The following is a 14,240-nucleotide window of genomic DNA, read 5'->3' as shown; positions in this document are numbered from 1 at the left end:
CAGTTGCCTATTTTAATTTGTTTAGTCTATATCGTGTTATAAGTCCAAGGGGACTCTTTATAGTTTTGCACAGTGCTGAGTTCAGTCTCATTCAAGCCAGTTAACATACAGAGGTGAAACTGTTCCAAGGTCATAAATCAATCCTGACCTGTGCCAGGTGTGTGTGTGTGTGTGTGTGTGTGTGTGTACATGCACACATGCATTCATGTTTTGGTCAATATTTGCTCAATAAATATCCTTGCTTAGAGAGAATGCGAATGATTCCAGGAAACTCCAGCACCATGAAAATAATGACACACTCATGTATCCTAGTGACAGCGGATCATGATCTTGTATTGTATGTACAGGAAATATGTGCTTAAGACATATTTTAAAACCATTTATTAAATGCTATCAGGTATGCAAAAGCACCTGAAACAGTGTCAGGCACAATGTAGGTACTAAATAAATTCCCTCTTCCTTTTTTTTTTTCTTTTTGTTGTTATAGAAGAATAAGAGACCAATACTTGAGAGTTAGGCCCTATTGGGCAGCCAATGTACAAACTTCTCTCTCCTTCCTCACTTCTGGACGTGGCTGGAAGCAAGGCTGCAAGATGTAGAACAGAACATTCTATCTGATATAAAATAAGATTCCCAAGTGAAGTGTGTGATACAAGGCACCCACTTATATAAGTAGCCTCAGAAGTTGGGTGTGACTTTTGTCTGGGTGGTCATCTCCCTCTGTGGAGAAATAAGCCATCGGTCGAAAACCTGGCACTTCACAAATAAATCGTCTCTGCTCTTTAAATAAATGTCAAAGATAAACTGAAAATGGATGAAAGATCAAAATGTGAGACAAGAATCCATCAAAATCCTAGAGAAGAACACAGGCAACACCCTTTTTGAACTTGGCCACATCAACTTCTTGCAAGATACATCCATGAGAGCAAGGGAAACAAAAGCAAAAATGAATTATTGGGACTTCATCAAGATAAGAAGCTTCTGCACAGCAAAAGAAACAGTTAACAAAACTAAAAGGCAACCTACAGAATGGGAGAAGATATTGGCAAATGACGTATCAGATAAAGGGCTAGCATCCAAGATCTATAAAGAACTTATTAAACTCAACAGCAAAGAAAACAAGTTCAATCATGAAATGGGCAAAAGACATGAACAGAAATTTCACCAAAGAAGACACACACATGGCCAACAAGCACATGAGAAAATGCTCCGCATCACTGGCCATCAGGGAAACACAAATCAAAACCACAATGAGATACCACCTCACACCAGTGAGAATGGGGACAATTAACAAGGCAGGAAACTACAAATGTTGGAGAGGATGTGGAGAAAGGGGAACCCTCTTGCACTGTGGGTAGGAATGTGAACTGGTGTAGCCACTCTAGAAAACTGTGTGGAGGTTCCTCAGAGTTAACAATCGATCTGTCCTACGACCCAGCAATTGCACTGCTGGGGATTACCCCAAAGATACAGATGCAGTGAAATGCCAGGACACCTGCACCCCAATGTTTCTTGCAGCAATGTCCACAATAGCCAAACTGTGGAAGGAGCCTCGGTGTCCATCGAAAGATGAATGGATAAAGAATATGTGGTCTGTGTATACAATGGAATATTCCTCAGCCATTAGAAACGACAAATACCCACCATTTGCTTCGACATGGATGGAACTGGAGGGTACGATGCTGAGTGAAGTAAGTCAATTGGAGAAGGACAAACATTATATGGTCTCATTCATTTGGGGAATATAAAAAATAGTGAAAGGGAATAAAGGGGAAAGGAGAGAAAATGAGTGGGAAATATCAGAGAGGGTGACACAACATGAGAGACACCTAACTGGAAAATGAACAAGGGATAGTAGAAGGGAAGGTGGGCTCGGGGTTGGGGTGACTGGGTGATGGGCACTGAGGGAGGGTACTTTGACAGGATGAGCACTCCAACTCCAATAAAAACATATACAAAAAAAATAAAAATAAATAAATGTCATAGGGGAGTTCAGACATCATGCAGTTTTTAATACGCCCTGTATACTGTACTGCTTTTTTGTTTTTTTTGTTTTTCATCTTTTGCCAGGGAAGCCTGAAACTCCTTCAAATTAGATAAGAAGCATTAGCGGGTTTCTGAAATTTCTGGAAATGTATGAGAAAGTGCTCTGTGTGATAGGTGATATGTTTGTGGACCACTACTCACCATGATACTCATTTAGTGCTCTTTACTCATTTAAATAGCCATCTCCATCGCCCCATGTTTCCCAGAATGACTCTTATGAGTACACTTATCTCGGCCCTGACACTATTATGAGCAAACAAAAAAAAAAAAACATGCAGCAAATAGAAAACACGGTCATCTAAACGAGGCAGGAAAAAAAGAAAAGAAAAGAAAAAAATAAACGAGGCAGAAAGATGACCCTGATGACCAAACATTTATTTCAGGGTAGTAGGGCAAAAAAGGCCCTTTCTCCCGCTCTCCGCATGTTTTCTTCACTTTTCCTCTTCACACCTTAGCCACTTCTAATGGGCAGAGATAGTGTTAGAATATTACAGGAAAGCAATTTGTGACTTTGGCCTGAGGTAGATTGCTAAGTACTCTTAAGAGTTTGAAAGGACCTTGTAGCACATCTAGTCCATTTATTTATTTATTTATTTATTTATTTATTTATCTATCTATCTATTTATTTATTTATCTATCATCTATTTATTGTTATGTACGAGAGAAGATGGCTCAGAGAGGCATTTTCTTTTTTCTTTCTTTCTTTCTTTCTTTCTTTCTTTCTTTCTTTCTTTCTTTCTTGTTATGTATGAGAGAAGATGACTTGGAGAGGTCATTTGACTTAGATAGGTCGCAAAGGGAATTAGTGATGAAGCAGTGATGAGGTCATTTGAATCCTGATACTGGAGCTCAGTGCTTCAGCTGGGGATCGGGGAAAGGGTGAAAACATAGGGAGGGAGTGTCTTTACATTTCATGCTTAATGACTGTAGGAAGGTGATGGAAAAATGCCATCTTACTAGCCTAGGACCACGTTGAGCTTTCAAGTTTCTAGTAAGGGAGAGGATTGCACAAATTCTTCAAATATTTGGTTATTTTAGGGGATTTTTAGGAGATTTCTTTCCTGTTTTGGTGTTAGGATAGTATGTTTATTATCTCCTTAGAGGTTCACTATATTAAGAAAACATAATGGTTGTCTTCTTTAGGGCTTTTCCTTTCCTTTTCTTTTTTCTTTTTTTTAAATATATAGATTCACTTATTTGAGAGAGAGAGAGAGGAAGAGAGGGCAAGCATGAGTGGGAGAGGGCAGAGGGAGAGAGAGAGAATTTCAAGCAGACTCCATGAGAAGCCTGTAGCTGGGCTTGATCCCATGACTCTGAGATCATGACCTGAGCTGAAACTAAGAGTCTGTAGCTTAACCTGCCACACCACCCAGGTGCCCCTAGGGCATTTCCTTTTTCTCAGTGGGAAATGATAACTTAATCATGAAATAATTATGAGCAAATTAATCAATATTTTACTTGGTGTGAAGACTAAAGATTTAAGTAGTCACAGATAGCACTGATAAAATTTAAAAATATATGTAGAATTTTAAGGACTTCAGCAATAACTTTTGTGGAGTAACGCTTTAGGAACCCACAGTACACGAGAAAGAAACTTTTCAGCCATTTTTTTATTCCTAATTTGTGCTGTATCATCAAGCAAATGGAAATAACATCTATATATTTCCCAATTAACAAATATAATTTTAATATTTTATATAAGTCGAGCGTCATTCATAGGAAAGAATTCCAAAGTCCTTCCAAAGCATAACTGAGATGTCTGGGTGCATCTTAAAAGTCATGTAATTCATGGTTTAGCCTTTATTTGGGAATGAAATAATGGTTACAGCCAATGGTGTGATCAAAAGTTTCTTTCTTTGTCAAGATTTTTAGAAAATATTAATATATAGAGAAACCTGGTATGGCTAGTCATGAGATTTACACGGTTAAATTTCTCTGAGTTGTAAATTATCATGCCTTCTTGAATTTGAAACATTCACAATTTTCACCAGGTTTTACACTTGGTTAACTATGCTGGATTTTCCCCCCTTCAACTTTAATTGATTAGGGAGGATTCTACACCTGGGTACCCATATCCCCAAAGTGTCTGGCTTTGAAATAAAAAATGGAAGTTAGAAGGCATTGGGTTGGGATGAAGTGGCCACTTTAATTGGCTCAGGGGGTCTTCTAACCAATTTTCATTGGCCTCATTGGTGTCCTTGGCTACCGGAGAATGGAGGTAGCATGCAATATATTGGATGTCTGGGTGGCTCAGCGTTGAGCATCTGCCTTTGGCTCTGGGCGTGATCCTGGGATCTAGAATCGAGTCCCACATGAGGCTCCCTGCATGGAGCCTGTTTCTCTCTCTGCCTAGGTCTTTGCCCCCCTCCCCCATCTCTCATGAAAAAATAAATAAAAAAAAAATCTTTAAACAAAATAGAAAGCCAAAGACCTTTCAAGAGGTCCCGTTGAAAAAGCAAGGCGAAAGTAGGTTACTGAAGCCGGAGACATTTCACCATAGACCACGTTGAGCGTCTTTGTGGTGACGATGTGATAACCATTGTGCACTACGGCTTTCATGACTTCATTTCTTCATCTCATTAAGGTACAAAAAAATGAAACTCCCGCACTCCTATCGTCACAAGGGCAAAGTTAGAGGTCTGAGTACCAAAAACATAGAGACTCCACTACTCGGGAGGAACTAACTGTAAGGTGATGCATATCCAGGCCATCGAGTTAGGGATTAGGTGTTCTTTTGCATTTGCTTTTTGTTTTTGATGAACTAACGTCTGAGCATGATAATGACTTAAAACTGGTAAACAAGCCTGGAGACGCAATGGCTGGCTGCAGCTCACGTCGCCAGGGCTCGGCTGGGGGAGAGGGAACACTCATTCTTTGGGTAAACGGGCGGTCCGGAAGTCCTGCGTGGGGAGCGCTCCTCTGCCCCCCGGATTCCGCGAGGCAGCGGGGTCTGAGATGCTCACCCCCTGGGTGTGCCCCACCCCGGGGGAACCCCAGCAGCCGGAGTGCAAGCAGCACCGGTCGCAGCCAAGCGGCATTCAGTGCCCTTCTGCTGCGGCGCGCTCAGGGTTTGGGCAGAGCTGGTGAGCCCCTGCAGGAGAAGGGCGCACGGGTCGCGTCTGCAGCCATGCAGGTCCTCTTGGCACGGGCTGGTCCCCCGCCTCCTTCGCTCCTTCCTTCCCGTCCAGACTGTGCTGAAGGAGCGAGGTGACCTGCGTGAATGACAGCCACCCAGACACCCAGGGCTAGAGCCCAGGAGCCTGTTTGGGGTCCACATTCTGGATTCCTCCCGGCCCTCGGAGCGTCCATCTCACTCAGTGTGGAGCGGTTTTGAGGCACGGAGGGAGGCAGTTCGGGGGAGCGCGCGAAAGGGTTAATGTGTAGGGACTGGGTGAGGTTGGTCTGAGGAGTCTCCGGCTTCAGCGAGCTGCAGGTGAAGGAGCTGGGGGTGCCAGCGTGGTGTCCCCCAGAGGAGGGGACCCGAAAGCTGGAGACGACGCAAACTGGGGCTGGAGTTTGAACTGTGTGAGCCTTCTGAAATTCCTGGGTCTCAGGTGGCACCGCAGAGAGGTGAGACAGGGCGGAGGGAGCCGTTCCTAACTCTCCAAGCGCTCTCCAAGGTGTAAGGAAATCCCGTCTCCCCATCCTGGACGTGCGCAGTGTCTCACTGGGGCCAGCGCCCGCTGGGCATCCCCGAGCCCCAGGCACCCTTCCGTGGAGGGACACTCGCTACCTCGTGGCCTGGCGAGAGCCCTTTCTCGCACGTCCCTCCTGCAGATCTTCTGGGCGAGCTCAGTCCCCGCCATCGGGGAGGGGACCCACCAGGTCAGGACCCCGGCGCTCCCGCGCGCAGTCAGACTCTGACCCCCGGACTGCATCCCCAGGCCCTCGCGGTGTCCCCGGCTCTTCCGAGAGGGTCCACCTGTCCTTGGGGACAGGGGCTCACCAGCCAGAGCCCCCGGGGCCCGGAGGGCGCACTTGGGGCGCCAGGCCCCCGGGAAGGTGGGTGGAGTTGCCAGAGCGCGGGAGGCCCAGGGCGCACCGTCCTCCTAACCCCCTGAACCGGAGCTGGGGCGCGGCGACAGGGGTTCGTAGGCAAGGGATGCACACGCAATTGGGAGACTCGGGGGTGGGGTGGGGAATTTTACAGCCCCTGGCAATAGAACAAAACCCCTGACCAAACGTGTCCGTATCTCTAGTTTCCTGGGAAATAAACTGCTGCCCCTGACAGCGTCTCCCCAGTACAGCGAGGCCCACCGATGTAAGTTCTCCCGTTTTTCTCACCAGGGCGTCGCCAGCTTTTCCGAACTGGGGACGTTTCGTTCAGTGTCCGCCTAGCCACCGCGCCTTAGGCCGGGGTAGGTCCTCTGGGGGCCTCCCCCCACGCCCTGGGCACTGTGCTGGGGGGCCCCCCCACGCACCGGGGGAGCAGAGGGAGGTAGCCCTGCCCGGCCTCCCGCGGCGCTGCCTCCCTTTCGCTGCAACAGTCTCCGAAGGCCACGTTTTTTTGTTTTTCTTTTTCTCGGGCAGGATTCTTTTCCCGCCCTACAATAGCCAGCGAGGGCCAGGTGCCCTCTCCGGGCGCCCAGGCCCGGGCACGACCCCCCGGGAGACGCCGTGGCGACCCTCGTTCCCTGCGCCCGTCCCGGGGTTGGGGGGGGGCGCAGCTCGCAGCTGCAAGCTCGCCCGAGCAGCCCCAACTTCATTTCCTCCCCCTAGGGGCACGTTTCCTCGAAAAACCTCTCTCTGGCCCCTTCCAGCCTTTCCCTGCGGGACCAGGAAAAGTCTGAATCTCCGTAGAAAAGATTCCATTTTAAGTGCCCAGGGCGGGGGTGGGGAGGAGAGAGCGCAGTGGGCGGGGCGGAGGCGGCGGAGAGGCTGCACTTTCTCTCCGCTCCCAACCAGCCTGCGGCGGATAAAGCGCAAGTTTGTGCACTGGGTGCTCGGAGGCATTGCAAACCCGGGAAACAAAGTGTCCAGGGAGATGCGGAGTTGGCCCAGATTTCCCTTGCAGACGGGCTTGCGGAAACGCCTGTGATGGGAACTTTGTGCAGATCGTGTATGGAGGGAGCCGAGGGAAAGGAGGAGGGGGCAGTGGGAGCGTGAAATGTGCCTGTGCCTGTGCGTGTGTGTGTGTGTGTGTGTGTTGCGGGGGGGGGGGCGTGCGCCCAGGCGCGGGGGCGGCACCGCGGGGCGCAGCCGGGACTCGCGAGCGTCCCGCAGCCCCATTGCTTTGAGCCGTTCCGCGAGCGCTGGAAAAGGTCGTTGAAGGAGTTCGCTGCACACACACAAAATAATAATCTTAAAAAAGAGTGCCGGGCATGCGCACAGAGAGGATGCCATATTGGAATGAGGCTGTAGTGGGAGTCGGAGGACCGGAGCGGGCGCGCAGGGGAGGCGGCGGGCGGGCAGCGAGCGAGGCGCAGCGAGCCGGGGCGAGGCCGAGCGAGCGAGGCCGGCGGGGCCCCCCCACCCCACCCCGGCGGCGCCCCGCGGCCCGGGCCCACCCCGAGGGGAGCCCCAACTTCACCAGGTAGGACGCCGCGCCGGCCGCTGTCCCCGCGCCCAGCCCGCCCGGCGAGCCGACCTCCGGCCCGCAGGTTGAGTGCGCCGGGCAGCTTCTTTTTTTTTTTTTTCCAGCTTCGAGGGGGGAAAAAGGAGGGGGGAAGCTGCAGCCAGCCCGGGCGTGGGAGGCTTGAGGAGGGGGAGAAGCCAAAGACGAGCGCCGGAGGGGAGAGAGCAGCGGCGCGCTGGAGCACAGCCCCAAACTCCGCTCTGCGCTCCGGCTTGTCATTTTTTCTTTTTTCTTTTTTTTTGCTTGCTTCTCCGGTTCGCCTCCCGACAGCCTCGTTCCCTGGCTGGGACCAGCCCGGCCTTGCGGGAGGCCATCTGTAGTTGCAAAGTGTCCTCCTTCCCCGGGTGCGAGCGGTCCCCTCCCGCCGCCCACCTTCCTCATTTGTGCGCTTGGGTTAGAGACGCAGCCGCCCTGGCCACCCCGCGCTCCGCGGTCTCTTCCTACCCGGGGTCTCTTTCTTCTCCTTCTCTTCCTTCCTCCTCCTCCTCTTCTCTCTTCTTCTTCTTCTTCTTCTTCTTCTTCTTCTTCTTCTTTCTTCTTTCTTCTTTCTTCTTCATCTTTTTGGGGTGTCTGTGTGTGTGTTGGGGGCGGGGAGGGGCACACCGGCGGGGCGAGCCCTGGAGACCAGCCATCGAGGGTGTTAAACATCATTTACACATTCGGAGTCGCCCTCTTGGAAACATTTGCCTGTGCAGATGAAATGAAATTGTCAGTAGTAGTTTCGGAGCGTGCTCCGGCATGGATGATCTTTTTGTTCTTTTTTTTTTTTTTTTTTGCTTTTGCTTTAAAGTAATATCCTGTCACTTGGGGCTTTCCTGTTGTCTACTCTCATATGACCTCCTTTCAAAATTGCTCATCTGATCTAGCTTGGGAGTTTATTTTTTTAAACGTGTATGTGGGTAAAAATCCGCCAAAAAAAAAAAAAAAAAGAAAAAGAAAAGAAAGAAAGAAAACAACTGTAGGAACTGGTTAGATATATTTATTGATTTTGGCCCGGGGCGGCGGGAGAGGCCAACCCGGGACCGCGGGGGCGGTGGGGGGGGATCCCTGGGGGGGGGGTAGGGAAGTGGTGGCTTCGCGGTGGCCGAACGCACGTCCAGAGCCCGATCCGTACTTGGGTTTTCTTGGAAGCGCTTGCAACTGCGGGGAAGGAGTATTTAGAAACCAGTTTCAATATGGCGGGCTAAGGTGGCTTCTAAAAACTGAAAATAAAGGTTTTGAGGTGGGAAAAAACCCCGCCGGAGTTGCCATGCCTTCCTTTCGACTCTCTTTGGCTGCTCCAGGAGCTGTTTTAGCGAATTAAGTGGGAAAAAAGAGACAGAATGAGCTGCCCTAGTTTTTTCCGTGTTTGGAGTCTGCGTGTCCAGTGCATTGCCAGGGGGGCAAGGGGGTGCCGCGGGCCCACACCAGGGCATGCAAACCCCACTGCTGGCTGCGTGTGCCTTTTGGATCAGCGTGCAAGGCGGTGTGCGCGGTTGAGGGTGCGGTGGGGGGTGCCCAAGAGGTACGCCCCGAATGTGTGTGTGTGTGTGTGTGTGTGTGCGTCTTGGAACCAGACCCTGCCATGATTTGACGTGACAAACTGCTGACACGTAGTGTAAAATACATGAGGGGCAGAGGCAATGATTTATTCCGGCTTTCTTTGAGAGGAGCTCGCTCTGCGGGCTGGATTCCGTGCGGGTGAAGCCCGGGTTAGGCGGAGTGAGGAGGTCCTTCTTAAAAGGACTAACTGTCCAGGGTTTTGGGTGCAGTCGGGCTGCAGACGGGGTTTTGTGTGTGCGGCGTTGGGGAGGGGGTGCGTGGGGAGGATGCAAGCGGCCGCGCAGAAAGGTGTGGGCGCGCCGACCTCGGCTGCAAAGTGTGCCAGGGTCGAAGCGAGGAGTTGCTTTTGGAGTTGAGCTCTGGGGAAGGTGGGGGATGGGAGGAGTGTTCTCGGAAGAAAGTGTCCCTTGCGCAGGTCCAGCTGGAGAAGGCTGGGTCTGAGCGGGGCATCCTCTGGCCGAGTCGGGCACGCGGGCGCGCGGTGGCATTGGGGTTCGAGTGGTGCCCGGCATCTGAGGTCGGGAGGGTCTGCGTCTGCAGTTTGGGGGCAAAGTCGGAGGCTGTAAGGGGAGTCCGAGGGGAAGCAAGCAAAACCCGAGCTCTCTTAAGCTAGGAACGGGGATCTCCAACAGGGGTCGCCAGTGGCCAGGGCGCAGCCGCCGAGCGGAGGTCGCGCGGGAGGGACCCAGGGGACAGGGGCTGTGCGGCGCCCGTGCGCGGTCCCCCGGCCCTGGAGAGGGCAGGTCCTGGGCACCTTCTCTGGTCCCTGCGAACGTGACGGTGCCGTGGCCAGGTGCGCCGAGACGTGGTTAAGTCCTCGGGCGAAAAAGACAGTGTTGGCTAGGTCTCTAGTTAGCGCAGTAACGGGGTCTCTGGGCGTTCACAGGGGGGCTCGGAGGGGCGAGCCAGAGGGTCGGCTCGTCGTCCGCCCTTAGACGCGCGCCGCGCTGTCGGGAGAGGCCTGCCCGCCGCAGGGCCCCTCGGGTGGGGGCGCAGGGGATCCGAGACCCTGGGATCCGAGACCCCGCGGCCGATTCCCCCTCCCACCTGGGCGGCGGGGCTGAGCGATGCGCGACCCTCCGGCCGGGACGCGGGGGGCCCCCCAGGCTGGGCGCGCGGCGCGTCCCCGACCCTCGCTGCGCGCGCGCGGCCGGCGCGTCCTCCCGGGGGGCCCGCTCTCCCGTGGGCTTCGCCCCAGTGGGAACCAGCCTAAAATGGCTCTGTGCTCGTAAACTGCAGTTTCAGCCGGGAACCCCTCCCCTCGTCCTCCTGACGTCGCCGCTGACAAGCGCACAATTCACTCCCAACGCCCCGAAACCCGCGGTTTTGCACCGAGCTGTGCGGTGGAAGCGAATATACAACCGATTACAAAGAACATTCCTCAGGAGCCTCGCGGGGCCCGAGTTTGTCGGAAGGAGCGGGAGGAGGGAGGGACCGAGACGCGGCGGGAGCCCGGCCGACCACCGCCCCGGAACCGGGGCCCGGGCTGGGGCCCTTTCCGCGTAAAGACGGCGAGGGAGGTGCCCGGGGGACGCGGACCGTGGCCGAGCGCAGCGCCGCGGTCGCTACTGCCCGGGGGAGGGGGCGGGGGGGCGGGCGCTCGGCTCGGCGGGGTCGGGGCCCGGGAGCGCAGACGCCGCGCCGGCAAGCCCTGGAGAAGACCGTCCCCAAACTTCTGGAGACCCGCTTGCAGTTTCGCTTTCGGAATTTTCGGGATCTTCGGGTTTCCAGAGTTGGGTGGCATTCCGGGAATTGCAGGGCGCCAGGCGCTGGCCGTGCGGATGCTCGGGGCGGACTCCTCACCCCCCCCCCGCGCCCCCTCGCTTGCGCCCCCGGACCCCGCGCGCGCGCGCTCCAGGGTTTGGGGCTCCCAGCCCCGCGCGCGCAGCGAGAGCCCCGGCCGCGGAGAGCGCCCGCCCCGCCCCGCCCCGCCGCGGCGGATCCCAGCCCTCCGGTGGGAATCCGCGTTCGACCAGGGCAGACCCTTCCCCGAATCCGGATCCATCGCCGCTGCCCTCCAGTTTTCCCTCACCCCTCCACCCCCCACACCGAGGCCGAGCGACCTGGGGGACCGATTGGCGTGTCTACACCAAGCCCGTGGATCCAGGTTTCACCAGGTCGGAGAAAACGCGACAACAGGCTTACGTTTTGGCACCGCGTTCCGGGGAGGCCAGGTTGGGGGTGGGAGGGAGGTGGAGCGGGTGCAGAGGGGGAGGGGAGAGGCCTTGGTGTCCAGAAGGAATTGTTGCCCAGGCTCTCCCTTGCAGATAGGAGATCTGCTACTTTCTCCCTAGTAAGCATTAAATTGGCACACACGCTGCTTCCTCCCTTCCATAAATAAATATTGCCTCAGATCCTTATCTTAGCTCTGAGCTGGGACCAAGCTGCCTGCCTGGAGGGGGTGAGGGGCACACCCGTGCACACACCAGGAACCCTCCACCCCCTGACCCAAGCTTTTGCTCTGCAGAGGACCCATTCCCCTGACGGTGTAAACCACTGCCCGGTGGCAGGGTGATTGATCCAGCAGCCCCCACCCTAGAGAAGAGTGCACCCAGCCACCCTGTGTGCTGTAACTGTTGTTGAAGAAGTGCCAATTGAGACTTGCAGGGCTGAGAAGTGTTTCCCATCTCTCATTTCCCATTAGGATTACAGCGCCTTGAACCTCAAACAGGCCATCCCGCTGGGACCTCAATTTCACTAATGATGGGAGTCATTGATTCATGTTTTCTTGCAGAAATCATGGACAATTTTTTTTAAAAAAAAAACCTTGCTAGGTATGAAAACCTAGGTTCACGATTCTTGCTTAAAAACAAAGCAACCAACCAGAATAAGTTCCTGAAGAAAGAGGAGAGCCTTGGTGATCTCAGGATTGGCCTCTCTATTCATACCCCCCCCCTTTTTTTTTATCATAAAAACTTCCTTTGCTGTCCTGGGAGTATTGAATGTTTATCACATCTCAACTCTAGCTGAGGTGGCACATGCTAGTGCCCACAAAGGACTTGCCACCTCTGAGAGGTGCTGAGTGATGGAAACATTGCTCTGAGCGGAGAGAAGGTTCTGTTGGTATAGGGCGCTTTTGGGGTTGAAGAAGGTTGTGTTGGTATAGGGCACTTTTGGGGTTGAAGAAGTCCATGCACGCTCTGCAGGGCCTATACTTAGTCCTAAAAGTTTTTGTTGGAATATCAAAGCAAAAGAGTTCTCTTCCTTCTTGTCATCCCTTTTCTTCTTAATTTGTACAAAAATGGTCCACTCTAGCATTTTGAATCACCTCTAGTTCTAGTGTTCTAGGTTTGGACATTTCTCTTTTAGTGTTTCGCTATTGGGAACTTTTAGAGTCCATACAACAGTATAGTGGTCATAAAGAAGAGTTTGTAAAAGGTTCTTGTACCAAAATGAAATTAGGATATGTAATTCAAGGCATATTTTGTGTTTTCTTCCCCCCCCCCCCAATTGTTCTTATGTCTGCATTGTCCCAGTACTAATTTATTGTCCCTATGGAAACAAAACGTGGGGAAAAAAATAGGGAAATTATACTAGTTGTAACAAACCAACCTGTGCAATTATGGTGACCTGGGATCTAACCACCTGATTTGGTAAGGAAGATTCTTGGCAGAGGAGAGGACAGAACCAGAAGGCCTCTGGGTTCTACTTCAGAGATATTTCTATCTAGCTGTGTGACCTTGGACCACTTAGGGCATTTCCCTGAGCCTCAGCTTCCTTATCTGCAAAATGAGTGCATCAAACTTGAGTCTTAGAGATCTCATGCTTTTGTTTGGAGGAAAGAAATCAGTAATTCAACACATCTTTGTAGGCATGCTCAAGTGATGCCTCTTTCAGACCGGTGCCTGCAAAGTATAGTGAAAGCACTACTGGCCTTGGTGACCATAGCTCAAGGAGAGGTTTGTGAAAGCAGTTGGTGGGTTGTACCTCACTGTGCGGGGGTCAAGTGCTGTCTTTGCTGAGGAAAGAAGGTCCACATGAGGGCATGTCTCATTCATGCCCTGGGCAAGGTGAGATGAAGAGATGGACGTACACACAAATGTAGCCTACGAATGTAATCTTTTAACTTTCTTTTTAAAAGATTTATTTCTTTATTTTATATTTTAAAAGATTTTATTGAGAGACACATGAGAGAGAGAGAGAGAATGAGAGAGGCAGAGGCACAGGTAGAGTGAGAAGCAGGCTCCATGCAGGGAGCCTGATGTGGGACTCGATCCCTGGTCTCCAGGATCAGGCTCTGGGCTGAAGGCTGCGCTAAACTGCTGAGCTACCCGGGCTGCCCTATTTCTTTATTTTAGAGAGAGAGAGAGAGTGCATGAGTGGGAGGGGCAGAGGGAATTGAAGAGAGAATCTCAACTAGACTCCTCATTGAGTGGGACTTGATCCCGGGACCCTGAGATCATGACCTGAACCAAAACTGAGACTTGGATGCACAACTGACAGAGCCACCCAGGGGCCCCAGCCTTCATATAGCATTGATAACAGCATGAGCTAGACTAGGTTATTGTGGTTTTGAATACAAGTCATAAAGAAGAACCTGATTGGAGTAATTCCTAGGACTAGAAGGCACCATTCCACACAGTCCTCTGTACCCCACCATTGCAGACAGCATGAGTGCTTGGACCTCATTTGCTAGTATTTACAGTGTGGGTGGGTGACTGTGGCCCCTTGGGAGCCTAGTGAATGAAAGAACTAGATCTGATGCTGCATTTTCCATTCCTTTCTTTAAGTTGAGCCACTAGGCAGTGCACTTGACTCTTGAACAACACAGGGGTTAGGGCAGCTAGTCCCCCCACCCCCAGTCCAAAATCCCTGTGTCACTTGGCTCCCCAAGAGTTCAACTACTAATAGTCTACTGTTGACCAGAAGCCTTACTGATAACGTGAACAGTTGATTAATACATATTTTATATTTGTTTTGTGTTGTATTTTTATAATGAACTAGATAAAAGAAAATTATTATTAAGAAAACCCTAAGAAGAGAAAATATATTGACAGTAGTGTATTTAGAAAAAAAAAATCCTGTGTGTTGGCGGACTTAGAGTTCAAACCTGTATTCAGGAGTCAGCTGTACTTCC

At 51.9% G+C, this 14,240-nt stretch overlaps 1 protein-coding gene across 3 annotated transcripts in view; it reads left to right on the top strand.

The window, feature by feature from the left end:
• Positions 1-6,983: 6,983 nt before the first annotated feature.
• Positions 6,984-14,240, top strand: part of SFMBT2 (Scm like with four mbt domains 2) — a 215,887-nt gene continuing 208,630 nt past the window's right edge. The window contains exon 1 of one of the 3 annotated variants that reach the window (XM_055332786.1): positions 6,984-7,105. The gene's annotated coding sequence lies outside the window, so the exon portion shown is untranslated. Of the gene's footprint in view, positions 7,106-7,525; positions 7,580-11,213; positions 11,281-14,240 lie in introns of those variants that run through there. The other 2 variants (XM_055332787.1, XM_055332788.1) reach the window with 2 other exon arrangements.

Source organism: Nyctereutes procyonoides, unplaced genomic scaffold, assembly GCF_905146905.1.
Source record: "Nyctereutes procyonoides isolate TBG_1078 unplaced genomic scaffold, NYPRO_anot_genome, whole genome shotgun sequence".
In the NCBI taxonomy this organism is placed as follows: Eukaryota; Metazoa; Chordata; class Mammalia; order Carnivora; family Canidae; genus Nyctereutes; species Nyctereutes procyonoides.
The sequence above is the reverse complement of the archived record's forward strand: the minus strand, read 5'-3'. Positions and strand labels throughout refer to the sequence as shown.